Genomic DNA, 9,738 nt, shown 5'->3' on the forward strand with positions numbered 1-9,738 from the left:
AACCACAACAGTGCACTACAGCCACACTCGTAAACACGGTCGTCATCGTAAACATGTCCCTGCAGATCCTGCTCGCCGACCGTGACCCGTGTTTCTTACAACACGCAACTGAACGTCGGAGGTTTCAAGCGTCAACTCTAGGTCACAATATCTCCGGATGTAATTAACACTTTACAATGCAACAAACGGCACTGATTACGTATTTGTTTATATGTTCAGATGTGCTAACAAAACTAACGTGGTTCCATTTAAAAAAACGTAGGTTTGTGTTAATAGACATACTTCCGTGCATTTTTGTATGATTTGTATTAAACAATTACACTAGCCCCTCTCCTCACGTTCGGTCTGTGGAATCGGTTCGTCAGTATTTGATGTGGTTTACGAAATATATCCAACGGTAACGATAGGTGACTCACCCTGTATATATATCATATTCAAATGTGGCAACTGTTCTGTCAGATGGGGATGCTGCTTGTCCGTAACAGGATGAGAATTTTGGTCGCCCCTGAAGTGTGTCTGGACGGCCGAGGCAGTTACGGCAACCATTTGAAACAAATGAACTGCATGGGTTCCAATCCCAGCCCAACACAAATTTTCGGCTTTCAACACCGAATTATTTCAACGCCTGTAATGCGGCTGACGTCTTTTTTGTCGTAATATTAGATTAGTGATAGCTTTCTCGGCACTGATCTGCCATGTATACAGGGTGGTCCATTGATCATGATCGGGCCAAATATCTCACGAAATAAGCGTCAAACGAAAAAACTACAAAGAACGAAACTAGTCTAGCTTGAAGGGTGAAACCAGTTTGACCCGCTAGATGGCGCTGCCATAGGTGAAACGGATATCAACTGCGTTTTTTTTTTATTTGGAACCCCCATTTTTTTATTACATATTCGTGTAGTACGTAAAGAAATATGAATGTTTTAGTTGGACCACTTTTTTCGCTTTGTGATAGATGGCGAGGTAATAGTCACAAACATATGGTTCACAATTTTAGACAAACAGTTGGTAACAGATAGGTTTTTTAAATTAAAATACAGAACGTAGGTACGTTTGAACATTTTATTTCGGTTGTTCCAATGTTATACATGTACCTTTGTGAACTTATCATTTCTGACAACCCACGCTGTTACAGCGTAATTATCTGCAAATAACACATTAATGCAATAAATGCTCAAAATTATGTCCGTCAACCTCAATGCATTTGGCAATAGGTGTAACGACATTACTTTCAACAGCGAGTAGTTCGCCTTCTGTAATGTTCGCACATGCATTGACAATCCGCTGACGCATGTTGTCGGGCGTTGTCGGTGGATCACGATGGCAAATATCCTTCAACTTTCCCCACAGAAAGAAATCCAGGGACGTCAGATCCGGTGAACGTGCGGGCCGTTTAACGGTGCTTCGACGACCAATCCACCTTTCATGAAATACGCTATTCAATACCGCTTCAACTGCACGCGAGCTATGTGCCGGACATCCATCATGTTGGAAGTACATCGCCATTCTGTCATGCAGTGAAACATCTTGTAGTAACATCGGTAGAACATTACGTAGGAAATCAGCATACATTGCACCATTTAGATTGCCATCAATAAAATGGGGGGGGGGGGCAATTATCCTTCCTCCCATAATTCCGCACCATACATTAACCCGCCAAGGTCGCTGATGTTCCTCTTGTCGCAGCCATCGTGGATTTTCCGTTGCCCAATAGTGCATATTATGCCGCTTTACGTTACCGCTGTTGGTGAATGACGCTTCGTCGCTAAATAGAACGCGTGCAAAAAATCTGTCATCGTCCAGTAATTTCTCTTGTGCCCAGTGGCAGAACTGTACACGACGTTCAAAGTCGTCGCCATCGAATTCCTGGTGCATACTAATATGGTACGGGTGCAGTCGATATTGATGTACCATTCTCAACAGCGACGTTTTTGAGATTCCCGATTCTCGCACAATTTGTCTGCTACTGATGTGTGGATTAACTGCGACAGCAGCTAAAAACCTGCTTGGGCATCTTCATTTGTTGCAGGTCGTGGCTGACGTTTCACATGTGGCTGAACACTTCCTGTTTCCTTAAATAACTTAACTATCCGGCGAACGGTCCGGACACTTGGATGATGTCGTCCAGGATACCGAGCAGCATACATAGCACACGCCCGTTGGGCATTTTGATCTCAATAGCCACACATCAACACGGCATCGACCTTTTCCGCAATTGGTAAACGGTCCATTTTAACACGGGTAATGTTTCACGAAGCAAATACCGTCCGCACTGTCGGAATGTTACGTGATACCACGCACTTATACGTTTGTGACTATTACAGCGCCATCTATCACAGAGCGAAAAAAGTGGTCCAACTAAAACATTCATATTTCTTTACATACTACACGAATATGTAATAAAAATGGGGGTTCCTATTTTTAAAAAACGCAGTTGATATCCGTTTGACCTACGGCAGCGCCATCTAGGGGGCCAACCATAGCGCCATCTGGCTTTCCCCTTCAAGCTAGACGAGTTTCGTTCTTCGTAGTTTTTTCGTTTGATGCTTATTTCGTGAGATATTTGGCCCGGTCACTATCAATGGACCACCCTGTATATTCGAATAGGACAACACAGCATTGTACCAGGGGTTATATTCTTCCCTGACGAGACGTACTACTCTCGTACTAAAACGAATGCCGTAACGTGGCTTCCAGGCCTGCCGTTGTTCTGTTTGTTCAGAGATGGCCCAAAGAACGTGATGGACTTTTGGACCTTTTTACAGGAACGACATCTGAAGATCGTGAGCAATCCGAAATAACGACAGTATTTCCCTTACTTCATATGGAGTGCGTTTCAAGACCCCCGCATAGCTGGAACGTCCAAGATAGGAGAAGTTAAATTATCGACGCGATGAAAGTACGAACAGAAGAATCGATGGATCCCATTTGCCTACGAGAAGATATACCCAGATGACAGAGCATTGGGGAGATTGGACATGCAGTCCTCCATTGTGCTGTGTGTTTCTTTCTTTATGTTATGTGAGAATAATGTTCATTTTAATAGCTTTCAAGCAATACAGAAATATTATTTGTGATATGACAATGAAGTGTTTGTTACCGAAATTTAACTTCACTTAAATGATATATATGAATACGGATTTGCTTTAATTTGTGAAAGATATCCTTGAAATTTGAATCATAGTTAGAGGAGTATTTCTTTTTAACATAACTTTATTGTGTTTTTCAGTTTATGTAGTATGTTTAACTTTCCAACCATTACTACTTATTACAATGTTAATTTTACGTCAGTCTGGTTTATAGTTATTCTGTTCAGCTTATATAAGTTTATATATAAAGAAATTGTTAATCTAATTTTGCAATTCTAATAAAAAGGCAGTTTTTTGTTTTCTATTGTTCCTGTTTAAACGTAAAAAAAGATACGGATTCGAGTCCCGGCATGTGCACAAATTTTCATTGTACCATTGCAAAAAATTAAAAAAGGCAGTTAACGCAACCATTCCAAACAACTGGAGTACATGGATTCGAGTGTCCCCGTTCAACACAAATTTTCAGTTTCCTCACCGACTTACTTCAACGTTTGCAATGCTGCACAAATCCTTTTTGTCGTAATATTAAATTTTTATTAAAAATGAAATTCCTCCAGCTGTACTCAAGATTTTATGTTTACTTCGCTACTAGTTTCGACGTTGCGTCAACGCCATCTTCAGGCCCGTACACTTTGATGAAATCAGTTGTGTGTGGCTCAGACTAGCAGTCCGCGGTGGGACCAACACGTGCTCCACATTGATGGCGGGCAGTAACTAGTGTGTGGAACTCTGTTCCAAGCATCAATCGTCCCTGCGCTTACATTAATCTGTGATATTTCAATGTTAATGACTTAAATATGTTATGTAGATAAATGTATTCTCCAAATTTAATTACTCTACATTAACTATTTTTTGGTGTTGCGACTTTTTGTCAGTGTATGTTCACGACAGTGGCACGCGAACAGCCAGACGGCTTCGGCACTTCCGACATACTTGTTCCCAGACTAGCTTCCACAATAACCTTCGCTTTGTCAAAGTTGCTCATGTCATTTAATTTCCCCATTTTAGACCCGTATGGTCGCTGGAATAATTACCCATTCGTCTCTGCTCTACTTATGTACATCTCTTTACATTCACGCGATGGACAGTGGACATAAAGTTTTGATTCATCATTGTGTGTGTGTGTGTGTGTGTGTGTGTGTGCGTTGTGTGCGTGTCACACATCTTGAGCTGCGATGTGTGATGATGGAGATTTCTACTAGTACCAACTTCGACGGAATAGCAGTGTCCAATGTTGTGTTGTAAGAGGTCCATGATTAAGGAATTTGTTGCTAGCGCACTCGAGCAGATGTAATTTCGATGGATTGCTCATGCGCTGCCTGCGATATGTAAGGTATAAGAGAATCTCAGACCAGAGAGCAGTGTTGTATGCAGTAGGAACTGTGTAGCAGTAGGAGTAAGTTGCTGCTAGCAGTCTGTGTGTGGAGTTGGCTGGGCCGGTCGTGGGAGCGATGGCGGTGCCTGAGCGTTGTAGTATAAGGTAAAAGCAGCCTCGTGCATATGTAGTATTGTTATATCAAGTCCCATGTAAATGATTTTAAAAAGAAATCTCTTAATAATAATCTTTCTTATAAAAATTAACTTTCGACAATCATTCAACTCAATTTAAAGATTTTACTAATTTCTCCAATCCTTGATCATCCTGATTATTATAAAGAAAAATCAGTTCTTTCTTTTTATACATGACAAATCTATCGGCCAGCATTGCACTGAGCTGGCCAGAAAAATTTCTTATAGGAGCAGATATATACGCGTTATCCGGCCACCTTATTGAGGTAAGAATTTTCTATTTATTCAGAATGATCTTTCAGGGTCATGACGCAGCACTGCTGACGTCCAAAATTCAGCAGTTTAAATTCACAGTCATTATTGAAAGGTTATAAGTGAGCTACAATTTTTTATTAGGAGATTAGTCACATTTTATTGTTCCAAGGTTACGGAATTTATCTATGGGAAGTTACGCTGTATGTGAATTATATACTTATATTTTTTTACTGTTGGGAGGTTTCGGAACTTTTCTGTTGGGAGGTTACACTAAATGTCAATGTTATGGTTATATATTTTACTGTTGGGAGGTTACGGAACTTCTCTGTTGGGAGGTTACACTTGGCGACAACCGGCCAGGATCGTATTTCTTTGTGCATTTCTGAGAAGTAGTCATATATCTGCTCTTATTTACCTAACGCTAAATGTAGGTTACATCTGGCGCAACGCATTTACTAATTTGTCACTCCTTCTTTCACAGATCATCGGCAATTTATTGCTCTTTGTTGATATTGTATTTGTGTGTCTTTGTTTGATTTTGTGCATAACTTTGATTTGTGAAAATGCCGCGAAAAACTGCCAACAGTACATCGCGATGTGCAATGAGTGAAAAAGCCGAATTATTTGACCGATAATACTAGCGACACTCAGTGTAATAGTGATAATCCTCTAATTACAGATAATCAGTGCCTGCCGATCACTAGTATTGATTTAAATCCTAATGATGGGCAAACGAATTCAATTATGTCCACAGTAAATTTAACAATTGATGATGCGGCACGTGCTGTTACAATGAACGCTGCCCAGTTTGACACATCTGATTTGCAAAATTTACACAGTGAACTGATAAATGTTTCTAACGAAGGTGAACAATATACATAAAACACGTCAAATTTATTTTATTCCGATGTAGTGACCAACAGTGCACATCCGATTAGCAAACCTTTTCATGAATCAGACAATGACCAAATGGTACACAAAACGTGACACATGAAGATGCAACATCACACAGCACAGAAAATAGAGTGGCTAATTTTGGGTTGGATCAAGTTATGGCATTATTATTACAACTCCATGATAAATACGACAATCAGAACAACCAGTTTAATGAAAAACAAGACAACCTTAATGAAAATCATAAACAGTTGAATGAAAAACACGACAACCTTAATGAACAAAACAAACAACTTAGTGAACAGATTACAGCCGTTGCGGTGCAATGTCACGATACTAAAGAACGATTACGTGAGGAAATTAAGGCTTGTGCTAGGAACAGTAGTGAAGAAATTAGATCTGTTGCACAAGAATTAAGTAATACACATGCAGCCACAACCAAATTACTTAGAGATGAAATTAGTGCAGTCGCTAAACAATGTTCTGAAAACGCAACACAGTTACGCCACGAGTTTAAATTAATGTCGTCAGAACTTTCACGCACACTCGATGCGAAGGCAGATACGAAATTTGAACAACAAAACAACCAAATCGACGAACGTTTTAATCACCACCTACACAACAATGAAACGCGTTACCGTGAATTTATACAGGAACAGAACAAAGTAAAAAAACAAGTCATGGAAACAATTACCGCACAGAGACAGGAAGATAAGCGTAAATTGTTTACGAAAGCAAAAACACACGTAGACAACAACATTCCTGCAGTATCAGACGAAATCAATACTATCAAACAGTTGAACACCTAATTGCATGATGAAATCTCTGATCTTAAAACAAAACAGACACACACACAGTAGACTTTCAGACAGTGACCAGCAGACTTGAACAATTGGAATTAATACAGGATCCCGATGCCATTAAAGCAGAAGTTAAGAAATTGAGCAAAACCACACGTAAAATCCAAAAACAAATTAATGCTTGTGACACTAAAAATGATGATCAGGTTAAAGCATTGACTGAAAAATTTGATGAACTGGCCAGTCGTATTGAGGTTATCGAAAATAACAATGGCACCAAATCAGACGATACGTCACCAGTTTCGTTTAATCAAACACCCGAATTCCAAAACAGACAGCAGAAAATCAGTGGGATAGCTTCGTCTAACAATACATTGCGTAGAAAATTGTCATCTTTACAGCAAGAAGTGACAGAAATGAAAAATGTTTCAGCCTCTAACACGTCACAGCATACGCCACATTCTGAACATTTGTCACATACACACAGCCAGTGTAATTTACGTAATTCACAGAGAGCACGTGACTTAGATTCCGAACAGTCACAGACAAACAGATTGTCATACAATCCTGAACCTGTTCAGACATTCAGAGACGAAAATTTTGATTACAAGCACTTTCTATCCATTAGGAAATTTAAGGTATTTAAAAATGACAGAACACAGATTCACCCTTTGGATTAGATACAATTTAGCTTTGCTTTTCCACCAACTTGGCCCGTAACACACAAACTTGAATTTATTTGCAGTTTTTTGGAAGGCGAACCGGCAACTCGTATGAGACCGATTGCGAGACAATGCTATTCGGTAGAAGAATTTCAGAATGCTTTTCTGTCAGCGTATTGGTCGAAGACGACACAGCGTGGTATCAAGGATCAATTAATTAGCTTACCAAATTATGAGAACTCAAATTTTCCCACTGTCACGCAATTTTTTGAACACATGGTACAACAAAACCAATACTTAAGTGAGCCATACAGTGAATCAGCACTTATCCAATTATGTATTTCAAAATTACCACGATCATTAAGAGTATCTCTTTTAACAGGACAGCAGAAAGAAAATATTTCGGCATTTAGAGATCTGTTACAGCTTTTGGAAGTTCAACAATCAGATTATTCCTTTATAAACAAAAATTTTTCACATCATAACCAAGGGCAACCAACATATAGTAATTACGATCAGCCACGCTATTTCAATAGCAAAGGTAATAGACGCTCCAGGAACGACAACCACCAGAACTTTAATAACAGACAAAATTTTAATTATCAGTATCGTCAAAATTATCAGCAACAGGAAACACATTTTGGTAACAATAGAGGTTTTTCCCCACAACAGCAACAAAACCAGCCGGTTAGCATACCTAACCAACAATGCAGTCTGCAAGGTCAACCAAGCTTTAATGTTTCGCCGCCTACACGTATAGCGTCGGCTCCACCAAATAGTAACGCACCGCAACAAGGAAATCAGTATATACAGAAAACACATCATTTCAACTCTTATCGCAACGCGCCGTATAGGAATGACTATCATGACAGACGTAAAAGTAATGAGCACAATTTTCAGCGTACATTTAATAAGAGTAGGTCTTACCAGCAGCAGAATCATCCGCAACAACAGATTATCATGAATGAACCAGACGGTAGGTATCATCCCGAACCTAAAGCGCCAGGACGAAACAGCAGAACAGTACAAATAGTTGAAATGCCACAGCATCCTCCCGCAAATAACGGCACGTCAGAAAGAATTTGACTAGATACAGTACAGGTTGCATCTTCCAACAACGTAAGCACTACTTTTGACACGCAGAATGTTGTTCACGAAAATGTTATTACTTTTGACGACATCCGAGACACTCTTTTGCATGAAAAACCTGTTATTCAAAAAACCATTTCACACCCTGTCATTGAAGTAAAGATTGGATCATCCACATTTTCAGCAGTAATCGATTCTGGATCACCCATATCAGTTATAAATGAAGAAACCTTCAACGAATGTAACAAAGAGAATACCTATCCTACGTTACCATTAGGCAAAACTAAAGTAAAAGGTGCAGTATCTGGTAAAGGAGTAGATGTAAAATTACAGACACACTTATCATTTTGTATTGCAGGTCATACGTTCCACTCAAATTTTTGGATTGTTCCGTTATTGACAACAGACGTTATTTTAGGTACGAATTTTCTGGTACAACATGACGCAACTATTGACTTTCAGAATTCCTGTTTAATGTTAAAGGATGAGAATGTACAACTGGCATTAGAATTTCAGCACGCTTTATCTGCAGATGAACAGGCAATTGACCGAACACAGCTCTTTTCTACATCGCGTAACACGGACTGTCATTCCACATTGTTCACAGAGACGTACGTACACAACTATAATACACCAGACGAAGCCGACTATGACGTTATGCAAATGATTTCTGATAAAGTAAAACAAAGCAGTGCAAATACAGACGACGAACGTACAGAGCTACGCAAAATTCTTTTACAGCAAGCTCCAGTTTTTGACAACGTCCCTGGTACTATGTCCGGTTTTATGTATGAATTTCAAGTTAAACAGCATGACACGTTTAAAGCCAAACATTATCCTATTCCGTATATCTACAGAGAACAAGTTAAGAAAGAATTAAAAGCTATGCTAGACCAAGGAATTATTGAACCGGCAGTTAGTCCGTACATAACCCGCTCCATATTGTTAAGAAAAAGGATGGAGCACATCGACTTGTACTTGATTCGCGTCATGTCAATGACATTATTATTAATGAAACAGATCGCCCACAGACACTAGAAGAACTTCTACAGAAATTTCATGGTACTGCTATTTATTCCACATTAGATTTAGAATCGGGATTTTGGCAAATTCAGCTCCATCCGAACTGCAGAAAGTACACAGCATTTCTCTGTTTTGGTGACTGTTACCAGTTTTGCAAATTACCGTTCGGTTTAACTATTTCTTCAGTAGCATTTATTCGCGGTTTGAATAGTATACTTCCGACAGAACTTAAAGACCGAATCACAACGTATGTAGACGACATTCTCATTGCAGAAGCTAACTGGCCTGAACATAATCTGATTCTGGAACAAATGTTGCAAACTTTTCGTGGACAAGGACTCACAGTTAATCTTAACAAATCGCACTTTGGAAAAACTTCCATAAAATTTCTTGGACATGTAATTTCAGCAGAAG

Source organism: Schistocerca piceifrons, chromosome 5 (assembly GCF_021461385.2).
Source record: "Schistocerca piceifrons isolate TAMUIC-IGC-003096 chromosome 5, iqSchPice1.1, whole genome shotgun sequence".
Classification (NCBI taxonomy): domain Eukaryota; kingdom Metazoa; phylum Arthropoda; class Insecta; order Orthoptera; family Acrididae; genus Schistocerca; species Schistocerca piceifrons.